Raw genomic sequence first — 12,444 nt, 5'->3', positions numbered from 1 at the left:
GCCTGGCTTGACCATGGTCTGGGCAGGTAAGGTAGGAAGAAGTAGAAAATTAAGAAAGAATAGGATAGGGAAGAAGAAAAGAAAAGAATTTAAAAAAGTAGTTTAAAAGTAAAGAAAAATAGCAGAAAAGACAAAAATATACAGCTAGGAAAAGAGAGGGATAGATAAGAAGCAAAATCGTAAAAAAAAAACTGAAAACAAGCAAAGGATGGCAAAGATACCAAGAGGATTAAACACCATGCCCAGACACAGGAAATGAATGAAAAACAAGATGGCCGGCGCCCGTTCACGAGCGCGAAAGAAAGTTCGCGCGAGATTTTCCTCGCGATCTCGTGCGAACCTGTAGATTTCCCGCGCGATCTCGTGCGAACCTCTACTCGCAATGCGCTTACTGCGCGAGATTATACATAGCGGGCGGAAACGGAAATACGTCACGGAAACAAAATGGCCGCGCCCGTACTCGACCTTGGGGTAAATTCGCGTGTTGCGCTGCAAGCGGCTCGCGAATACTGCAAAAAAACTCGCGAAACAACAAGCCGCAAAAAAATAAAATGCTCATTCGCACGAATTGGCGGCTTCCGCGGTCGGTTTCGCACGACGCCGCGCCCCGCGAATAGCGCGAAAAAAACCGAAAAACTATTTCAGCAAAAGCAAAAGCAATGAGCAGGTGCAAAAGGTCAACCTCATGATTTGTAACGATTCTTTGTAGTGCTTCCTGAGGGGGCCCTCCAGAATTCGGTTGCCTGCTTGCAACTATTTTGTGTGACCCTGCTCTGACCTTAACTGTATGCCACAAAGGTCCTGATTTACAGCTAAAGGAGCAGACAAGCAGGTGCCAGGCTGGAACTTTAAATTCTTTCAGTGACACATTAATTAGCCCCTAATTCATTATTGTCAGTTGGGGCAGGGCAGGTGTTGTTAATAAACTAACCCCAAATTAATTCATGTCAGTTCAAGCAGGGCAGGTGGGCTTGCTTTTCCCCCCCATCTTCTACAGTGATGATGAACCAGAGGGTGGCATTGATGTAACAGAGGGTGGCATGGGTCAAAGAGAGGGTGCCAGTGGTAAAACAGAGGGTGCTGGGAGGCTGTGATGATGAACCAGACGTAGAAACAACATAGTCGCGACCGTTGCGAGCCGACAAGTAAGTTCGCAATTGCGAACTAGTACCAAATCCTCGCGAACTGGCAGAAACAATTGCGAACACACAAAAAAAAAAAATCCGCAAATTCGCGGGAATTCGCGGATTTTGCGGATTGCGAGTTCGCAAATCCGCAAATTCGCGGATTGCCAATCCGCAAAATCCGCTCAGCTGGAGCTACAGCTAGGTTAGCCCCTCCCTGGTTTGTGACGGACAATTGAGATTGTAGGAAGGACATGGTTCAAATCATTCGAAGAGTAGTGGACGAGCACAAGAAACAGGCAGTGTGCTATCAATCATCTACTGAGCACGGTAAATCACCCATGAGGGCCTCAAGGCGCTGGAGATGTTGGCCGCCGCGTGGTGATTTCATCGTTCCAACATCCAGGTCTTGAGTACTTTGATGAATTGCTGGAGCCACAGTGCAACGTTGAGGTCCAGGGGAGGCCGTTCCATGCCTTGAGAAGGTGATGGGCGTGGAGGTGCAGGTTGGTGACTGCGTCTTCATGAGGTGCACAGGTGAGTCCATGTACCCTTGACAGGAAGAGGTGCTTCAGATTATTAATGCCTACTCGCTCTCGGAAGGGAAAGGGGGGTGGAATCGAGAAGTGGGATCAAGGAGGATGAAGCTTGCATCATGTTGCAGGGCGCCCAGCAGGGTCAAGGAGGATGAAGCTTGCATCATGTTGCAGGGCGCCCAGCGGGGTCAAGGAAGACGAAGCTTGCATCATGTTGCAGGGCGCCCAGCAGGGTCAAGGAGGACGAAGCTTGCATCATGTTGCAGGGCGCCCAGCGGGGTCAAAGAGGACGAAGCTTGCATCATGTTGCAGGGCGCCCATCGGGGTCAAGGAGGATGAAGCTTGCATCATGTTGCAGGGCGCCCAGCGGGGTCAAGGAGGACGAAGCTTGCATCATGTTGCAGGGCGCCCAGCGGGGTCAAGGAGGACGAAGCTTGCATCATGTTGCAGGGCACCCAGCGGGGTCAAGGAGGGGCGAAGCTTGCATCATGTTGCAGGGCACCCAGCGGGGTCAAGGAGGATGAAGCTTGCATCATGTTGCAGGGCACCCAGCGGGGTCAAGGAGGACGAAGCTTGCATCATGTTGCAGGGCGCCCAGCGGGGTCAAGGCGGACGAAGCTTGCATCTTGTTGCAGGGCGCCCAGCGGGGTCAAGGAGGACGAAGCTTGCATCATGTCGATGGGCGCCCAGCGGGGTCAAGGAGGACGAAGCTTGCATCATGTTGCAGGGCGCCCAGCGGGGTCAAGAAGGACGAAGCTTGCATTATGTCGCAGGGCACCCAGCGGGGTCGTGATGGGGGTTTTGGTTGGGTTGATTTTGACTATGGTAAGGTGAACAGCGATGACTCCATGAACAATTGTGTGGCTTTGGGTTCATCACGTTCAGGCTGGCTGGGAGAGTGGAAGTGCAAGTAATGATTGACGCAGGGTGAGGTGAATCACAGGGAATTAGTGGGTGGGGTGCTGAAAAGGTGTATGTTTAAGTCTTTCTGGAGAGCAACTGTTCGGATTTTGGCTGATGTAGTCTAAGAAAGAGTCTTTGAACAAGGCAGGAAAAAGATTCCAAAGAGCACCCCTTCATTGGGGGGCAGACACATACACACACACCATCCACCCAGCCCAGAGAGGATCCCAGATGCTGTTTGTATTTTTAGTCAGCTTCGGAAAATATCAAACTACAGCTAGGCCATTGCCAGGGTGAAAACACACACAACTACGCCCCAGTGAGGAACTGGAGAAGTTTGGATTTTTTTAACCTAAGCCGGGGCACACAACACACATTTAGGCCTAGGATTGTCCTGCACCAATGGAAACATACCAGCCTCAGACATTCCTGAACACCAGACACCTGGAGGAGTCCTAGGTGTGGCTGCTTGCCATGAAGCCGCCATTTTATCTTACCCAGGTGTCATTGCAAAGGACAGACTCTGGTAAAAAAGGGATTTCCTTACATTTCTATAATGGAAAATTCCAGAATCTGTGAGGAATAGCAAAACTCCTACAAACCAGTGCTTCCACAAACCTACCATTAAAAACAGTACCTCACATGTCTAGGTGGACCTACCACAACTGAAAGTAAAAGGCCAAATACATGACTGTGTGAAGACATTGTGGTCTTCACCTGATCACATTTTTAGCCTACCCATGATCCGTGCAATGTGCTGATCCACATATGTGGGTACCACTTTTTTGGGGCAGAAGCCTGAAACCATTGGATTTTTTCCCATACTTTCACTTTTGCAGGGAATTGTGGGTAATACAATTTGCTGAGATTCATGCAAGCCACATCACAGTCGATGTCCCTTTATTGCTACTTTTCAGAAATGCCTGGGGTTGGTAGATGCTCCTGGATGCCAGTTCATTCTGTGTCCAAATACGGCAGACCTCCCCAAAGGTATGCCCCCCCCCCCCCCCCCCCATCAGAAAAATTTTGTGGAGTCTAGAGCGTGGATCCCTGCTCAAACTAAGGGAAAACCCACACTTCTGATCACCAGACCTCAGAAGACCTAGAGAAACATGGATTTGTTTTAGGGAAAATGTTGAAAAACTGTCTTGCTCATTGCAATGTCCTGGCTAGCATATCAGGGTGAGGGTGCTCTGTCACTCTTTGATCAAAAGACTGGAGTATAAATGGGGCATTTCATTTCCAGCAGCTTTCGTAATTTCCAAAATAGACTTCACACAGTTGATCACCTGTGGGCACCTTGACCATATAGAAAACCTTTAAATAGCTGTTACTCCTCATTTCAGGGGACTCAGAGAAACAAAGCTGAGTGTCAAGCCTGAATAGGGATTTTTACATGTGGGAAGGAGAATGGTGGGAATTACCACACTTTGGAGAAAAAAGTGCTAAAGATCATGTTTTGAGTGTACTATTGACTAGCCAGTCATGGCCAGGGAGAAGTGGTCGGCACCAACAGATTCCTTAGTTTGCAGAGAATTACAAAATATATAGTTTTTGTACCATAAATCGTAATACTGCTATGATTTTGTGCTATGATTTTGTGATCTGCGCTACGAGGCCTCCGGGTAGTTTGCGCTATATAAATGGAATTTTTCATTTCATTTCAATTACATAACTGACATACATATTTCGTATTTCCCGCCAGACTTTAGGGACATTCAGGGCAACATTTCCTTGGTTAGTATTCTGGGATGTATGTTTTTCTGCTTGACAAATGCAACAAAATATTGGCCAATTTGTTTAAAAAAATGAAACTATCTCCACATTTTTCAATATGTCTTCAGGCAGCGATTAAATATTCATGTGAATTTTGATCCAGTGCATAGCCCTGTATGTGCCAAAAACCAAGCAGTGTGTATGGGTGCACAAAGAGATCAAAGAAGTGCATGGGCTTCAACAATCTTATTCCAGTTATTTGGAAACAACTCAGGCACAGCTGTGCTCAAACACACCAGCAGTGAAAGGAAGTCGCAAAGTACAGGTGAGCTTCTCAATTGCAGAAGTTGGTAAAAGTTAGTGTGGGAACATTTTCAGCATTTTCAAGTGCAGTCAAAGTTGATAAGTTGGAGGAGCACCATTGCTGGCATTTCTTGTGAATGATAAATATACCGTCATGGTTTTTATTGGCTCTGTCCATATAGAGAATGGAGTAGCTTTTGATACAAGATGTCAGGAGACAATAATGAACTGAGAGGAACCAGGTCTGATTACTGAATTCTAGACCACTGGTTGAATGTGGTTAGCAGGTTTGCTATTTCACAGGCAGTGGCGTACTTTCCACATCTATGTTTTTGAAAACCATGCTTGCTGCATACTCCTTTTTACCACAGTGTCTTTTGGAATGTAATATACTGTTCTATTATAGAAACTACAGATTCATCTGTGCCTGCTTCGAATTTAGGTGCATCTTTTACCCAGAGCAGCATATGAATATGACGAGCACCTGTTGCTTGGTACTCTTTGTGAAAAGAAATCAGTAATTTCGCCAAGAAGCGGATTTCTTTTTGTTGCAGATGAAGGATAGTATAATTTCAAATCTGTGCTTAAAGTACCTGCAAATATTTGACAGATGCATACTGCAAAGTTCTCAAGGTGTTTTGAATGGGATATATTTTTTAATGTTATAGTTTGTTTGTGTGAAAAAGTCATGCAAGTCATCCCATATATATTCTGCACAGCTCAGAGTTAGAAACGAAGGGGCTTATTTACAAGGCCCTTGCTCCACTTTTGCGTCATTTTTAACATGGGAAAAGTATGAAAAAGTGGTGCAAGGGCCTTGTAAATAATCCCCCAAGTTTTGGGATTTTTCCCCACTGTTCATTGAGGATTCAACAGTACATGTCTTTTGGTGTATGTGTATAGAACCTGGGAACAGTACAAAAGGGAAAATGCCCCCACAGAGGATATTTTTATGGTGAGAGGCATGTAGCATTTTGCACAGTGAGTAAGCATCTCACTTACATTTTTTAAAGTAGGTGGGATTAAAATGACTGCATCTGATGGGGGCTCTCCCAAGGGTGCTGTACAGATGGACTATCCTGTTGCACCTAGTTTGCCCGCATGATTTAACTGTGGCCAGTTTCTGGGAATGTTTTTAACTGCTTCCACATGGAAGTTGTGAAATGTAAACAATTGATTGTTGTGCCCCTGAATAACTGCTTGCTGCAAGTATTGCAGTACACATATTTATCTGTAACCTTTTTCCCCCCAGACGGTATTGTAAGATGCTTTAAAACATCACTTTGTTTTGTGATTCCTGAATTACTTGTGCACAAAAGTCCATTAGTAAATAATTAAATAAGTTATGTTCATTTGTTAATGGTATGGTTTAAATTGTTTTGTAATGTGTTAGTAAAATTTACACACCCATTTACACATGCAAACTGCTACCTTGTTACTCATACACCCATTCACACACCCACTCATAGTCACTCACACCATGCCACACACTGCTACAGCGACTCATATACCCAGTTAGACACAGATACACCCATTCACACACAGAAACTCACATACCCAGTCATACACAGATAAAACCATACACAGACCGACACATCCATGCCCAGACCAATGCAGCCACGGACACACTCAGAAACACACAGATACAGCCACTGACATACCCAGACATATAGATACGTCTACAGATACATCTACCACACTCCGATACAATAACTGCCACACATATCAATACAGCTACTACGACATTATTTCAAATCTGATACAGCCGCTCAAATGAAATAAATGAAAACAAATGTATAAAGCACAATACAATTACCCGAAGGCGTCAAGTTGCTAGCTCATCTAGTAAAAAGTGCCGAAGGGTTTGATTACACCTTCAGAGTTTGAAGAGCCATGTTTTTAGCACTTTCCTAAACACCAGTAGGTGAGTTTCCTTTTTTAACTTCTGGGGGAGAGATTTCCAAAGTCTGGCCGACCAGAAAGTTTCTCCCGCCAGAGGAACTTTTCCTGAACCTAGAATTCACCAAATTGAAGGACTCAGCTGAGCATAGGTGGCGCGTAGGAATGTACCGACGAAGGTGCTGCTTAAAAAAGGCTGGGCCTGTGTCATGGATAGCCTTAAAAGCGATACAAAGAACCTTGAACTCGATACGATGGTAGCCAATGTAATTCATTTAGCACAGCAGAAACATATTTAGGTTTAGGAATATCTAACAGAATGCGTGCAGCAGCGCTTTGCACAATCTGTAGTTTATTAAAAGATTTTGTCCTGAGGTTGGTGAAAAGACCGTTACAATAATCGGCTCCGGACTACACCAGTGCAGAAATCACCAACTTGCGTAAATTGATTGGAATGAAAGGAAAGATTTTTCTAAGTAGTTTTAATGTATAAAAAAGATACAGAGGTAACCTGATTTACATGACTTTCCATTGTGATCTTGGAGTCAAAAATGACACCCAAGTTGTTTACTTTAGTTGTAGGGGCTGGTAAAGAGCCCAGTTCCAATGGCCAGAGAGCTGGGGACCAACAAGTAGTATCGGTACCAAAGAGTAGAACTTCAGTTTTGTTAGAATTCAATTTCAGGTAGTTGGTGGCCATCCAGTCAAACACCCATACACAAACTGATACAGCCAGTGACACACCCAACCACACACTAATAAAGACACAAACACGCCCAGCCAAGCATTAATGCATCCAATAAGACATCCATGCGCACACATGCACACACTGACACACCCAGGCATACACCATTGCAGACACTGACACCCAATCAAACACCAATACATCCAATAACACACCCAGGCATACAGCAACAAAGGCACGCCTAGTCAAACAACACTAATGCATCCAATAACACACCCAGGCTCACTGACACACCTAGGGCCATACCAATACTGACACACCCAGGCATTGTAATTGCATTTGTATAGTGCTTACTACCCCTGACGAGGCGCTAAAGCGCTTTTTTTGGCAAGTAGCACGCTACTCTGGGACCCATAGAGGATTGGTGTTGAATTAGTATAGTGAAATATGAAAGTAATTTGTGTGGTGGATATGTTAGTCAGTTGTTTGGATTTGGAAGGAAAGCAGAAGGATAGAAGGTTTGTATTTATAAAGCGCTTGTTATCCCGGTGTGTTGAAGCACGCTACATCCGGAAACCCATAAAGGATTAGTGGTGAATTAGTATGGTGAAATATGAAAGTAATTTGAGTGGTGGATATTAATCAGTTTATTGGAATGAGAAGGAGGAGCGGAGGGATAGAAGGGGAAGAAAGGTTTGCATTCACCGGTTACCCTCAATGGGTGTTGAAGCGCTTTTCTGGCGAGTAGCACGCTACTCCGGAAAATAAAGGATTAGTGTTGAAAACTAGTATAGTGAAATATGAAGTAATTTGAGTGGTGGATATGTTATTCAGTTATTTGGATAGAGACGGGTAGGTGGCGGGATAGAAGAGGGAAAGAGGTTTGTATTTATATAGCGCTTGCTACCCCTGATGGGGTTTTGAAGCACTTTTTTGGTGAGAACCCATAAGGATTAGTGTTCAATTAGTATGGTGAAACTTGAAATTAATTTGAGTGGTGGCTATGTTAGCCAGTTATTTGGATTGAGAAGGTTTGGGAAGGGAAGGAAAAGGGAAAAAAGGTTTGCATTTATATAGTGCTTGTAACCCTGATGGGGTGTTGAAACTCATTATTGGGGAGTAGCACGCTACTCTGGAACCCACAAAGGATAGTGGTGAGTTAGTATACTGGAATATGGAATTTGAGAAGTGAACATTTTAGTCTGGTATTTTGATTGAAAAGGATGGTGGAGGGATAGAAGATTAAAGGAACTTTTTGGGGGTTTTTTTTCGGTCATAGCAGCAGGAGGAGGCTTTTGGATGAGTAAAAAGGGTTTTTGGAGGGGAGGAGTCAGAGGGAAGAGTTTAGAGAGGTTTGTTTTGGGGGATCGGTATAGAAAAAAAGGTGTCAGATGATGCAAGGAAGGGTAGAGTAGGAGAGAGTCTAAAGGGTTATTTTGGGGGTCATAGTCGTGGTTTGGGATAAAGGAGAATGGGTGTAGAGGATATATTGATAGGTGTATAGGGTGAGAGATAGGGTAGTGCATTGGAAAGAGTAGTAGAAAGTAGTTTGAGGTGAGTCTGAAAGTTGGGCTAGAAGATATATTGAGAGAACTATAGGCTGAGAGATAAGAGTAGTGCATTGGAAATGCCAAATTAGAAGAAAGTGATAAATATATAGATCCATAAGTACATTGAAAGTATATATATGCATAAAGGAGGTAAGTATATGTAGATTAAAGATATTGATAGAGGAACAGGATGAGAAATAGGGTAGTGCATTGGATATGCATTTTCAGGAGAAAAGTAACAGACACACAGATCCAAGTACATGGAGGTACATAGATGCACAATGGAAGCAAGTACATTTAGACCAAAGATGATTATTATTTTTTTTTATCAACATAATTATTCTACATGTTTATACAAAGCAATACACAAAGATAGGTACATATCCATAGTGAAAATAAATGCTTATATACAGAGGGATATGCTATAAATTTCTGTTTGCGTATGATGCTTATGTGGGGAAGAGCCAATTCTTGAGTAGTTTTCCAAAGATAAGGTGGTTGTCGTTGGATCTTATGTTGGGGGTAAAGAGTTCCATAGATTGGCTGCTTGAACAGAGAAGGATGTGCCACCCATGTCTTTTTTTCTTGTATCTTGGGATTTTGAGGCGAGATGCCCCTTTAGAGCGGAGGTTCCTTTGTTGAATGTGTTTGGTGATTTTATTCCTGATGATGAGCGGTCCCATTCCATGTATTGCTTTGTGAGCGATAGAAAGTAGATTGAGCGTGGATCTTCTGGCAACCAGTAACCAATGCAGGGCTTTCAAGGCAGGTGAGATGTGGTCTCGCTGTTTGATATGCAAGAGTAGTCTGGCAGCCGAGTTCTGAATCACGTTGTAGTCTTTTTATGGTCGTTAAAGGTGATTCGTGATAGAGGCTATTGGCATATTCGAGTTTGGACAGAACAAGGGAGATGATAGCTTGCACTTTGCGTGGAAGTCCCAAATGAGGGAAAATTTGTTGCAGCGTTTTTATAGTGACAAAGCTTGATCTTGCTAGTTTGTCCACTTGGGCATTCATCGACAGCTTGGAGCCCATGGTCATTCTGAGGATTCTTCCTTCCTTCAATACTTTAGGCATTGATCTCAGTTTCTCAGGCCAGGATGCAAGTGGCTCATAATGTTTCCAATCGCCACACAAGAGTATTTCCGTTTTGGAAGCATTCAATTTGAGATGGCTCAAAGTCATCCATTGATCCACGGCTCTGAGACAACTATTATTGGGGTTTTCCAATGTCTTTAGGGCATTCCAGTTGAAGGAGTATTTGCATGTCATCTGCATAGCTATAGCATGTGAATTGAAGTTGATTGCTCAGTTCCAGTAATTACTTCATGTAGATGTTGAAAAGCATGGGCGAGATGATAGAGCATTGAGGGACCCCTGCTTTTGTGGAGCATGGTTTGGACGAGAAAGGTGGGGTATGGATGACATTAGTTCTGTGTCCAAGGTAGGACGCGATCCAGTCTAGATCAGTTCTCTCTATGCCGGCTTCATAGAGTGTTTGTTTTAGAGTGTCATGGTCAACCATATCAAAGGCAGCCGAGCGGTCCAAGAGGAGTAGCGCAGCAACCCCGTTGCGGTCTAATGTATTCTTCAGGTCATCCCAGATGGCAAGGAGGGCAGCTTCAGTGCCTCTTCCAGGACGGAATCCTGTTTGGAAGTCTGAGAGTATGTAATTCTCTTCAATGAATTATGACATCTGGGTGAATTGTGACATCTGCTCTATCAGTTTGCCCAGGAAAGGTCCTTTTGTAATGGGCCTGTAGTTGTCAGGGTTCAGCGGGTCCAAGTTTGTTTTCTTCAGTAAGGGGCGTATGTGTGGCTTTTTGAGTTCTGCTGGAAATCTTCCGTTAGTTAAGGAATCGTTAATGATTTTTCTTACTGGAGTGGCAGCAGAGGTTGTTAAAAATTGTCTTGAAAGTTTGCGGTGGACAGGGGTTAGAAGGGCTGCAGACAGGCCTGCTTGCTGTGACCAGGTCCATAAATTCATCGTGTGAGATGTGTTGGAAGGAACGGAGAGGCTGGGTTAGAGTATTCTTGGATTGAGGTTTTGTACAAGGGTTAGTGCTGGTGCTTTGTTTCTGTTTTAACCTCTTGGCTGCTAATGACAATGGTAACTCGTCATGGACTTTCCATTGATTTCAATGGAAATTAAATGAGCAGAAGAATAATGCCTTAGCAGCCAAAAGGTTAAGGACAAGTCCAATGTGTCTGCTTTGTCCGTATAATGATTTGTCAGTTTGTCTGTGAAATCTTGAGTAACAGGATGAGTTCCATCTAGGCAATTTGGTTTGCGAACATCATGGAGTATTTTATAGAATTCTTTATTTGCACATTTAGCATTTTTAATTCTGTCTGAATAATACTTTCTTAGCTTTTTTTGATAGCTGACTTGTATAATCTGTTAATTTTCTGCAGGTGAAGTTTGTCTTGTTTGCAGTTTGTTTTGAGCCAGGTATGTTGCAACTTTCTAATTTGATTTTTTATGTCTTTTATTTCTCGGTTTCTACAAGGCACTTCTTTTTTCATTTGTTCTGTTGTGTGGTTTTGAGTGGTATCAGGATATCAAAAGCTTCCTGTAGCCACTCATATAGATTTTGAACAGAATTTATTGTTCTAGATTTGTACTGGATGTTAGTTGTGTTTCTAAGTGTTCCAAATTGAGTTTGTTCCACAGCTGATAGGTGGATGGATGCAAGGCAGTTTTAGGTGAATAGCTTAGCGTTGTTTTATTTTGGAAAGCAACCAAGTGGTGGTCTGACCATGTGACTGGAGTTATAGTTTGAAAGGTAACTAGTTCAGTATTAGAAAAAATGACATCTAGGATATGTCCAGCACACGTGTGTGGGTTTGTGGACAATCTGATGCAGGTTCAGTGCATCTAAGCCAGTGATTGAATTTGGATGGGTCATATTGGGTTTGTCAAACCAAATGTTGCGGTCACCCAGAACACATAGGTTGAAGTGTGTTGTTATCAGGTTTGAAACTGTCTAGAAGTGCATCTGGGAATGTCGCCTTGGTAGGTGGAGGTATGTAAAGGAGCAGGAAGTTAAAGGAGGAAGACTGTGTAGGATTGCATCTGGTTAGAAGAGTCTCACAATTCTTTATGGAGATGTCGTCAACTTTAGTGGTATGTAATGTTTGCCTGAACACAACAGCTAGACCACCTCCTTTTTTGCCTATACGATTTTGGGTGATTGTTTGATAGCCTAGAAGAACTGCTTCATGCAGTACTGGAGCCATATTATCCCCCCAACCATGATTCAGTTATGAATAGTCTGTCCGGTTTTGCATCTGTGAGAAGGTCGTAGATGCGATGCTTGTTTTTAGAGAGGGATCGAGCGTTTATTAGTAGACAGTTTAGAGAGTGGCCTTTGGTGATAGTGAGACTTTGTTTTGTAGAGGAGTGATCAGTATTGTGTGGGTTTGTAGCAGGTGTGTTTTTAGTGCTGGCATTAGCTGTATTAGTATAGCAATCGTATAGCTGTTCTGTATCATGTTCCTCATCAGGCATGCTAAGAAGGCATTTTGATGGGCCTCTGTGTGTATGTGGTGGTGATGGTGTTTGAGAGTGAGTTGGTGTGCTGTGTTGTTTTCGTGGTAAAACATTGTGGTGCAGTAGACATGGGGAAGCGAAGTTGTGAGGTGTGACACATTGCTTATATTGTTTGTGTGTGCTTAGGGCAGAAGGTGTAGGAGAAAAGGGTGGTGGTGCAGCATGGGGTCATGTA

The sequence above is a fragment of the Lissotriton vulgaris genome, chromosome 9, assembly GCF_964263255.1.
Source record: "Lissotriton vulgaris chromosome 9, aLisVul1.2, whole genome shotgun sequence".
Lineage (NCBI taxonomy): Eukaryota > Metazoa > Chordata > Amphibia > Caudata > Salamandridae > Lissotriton > Lissotriton vulgaris.
This window is presented reverse-complemented; position numbering follows the sequence as displayed.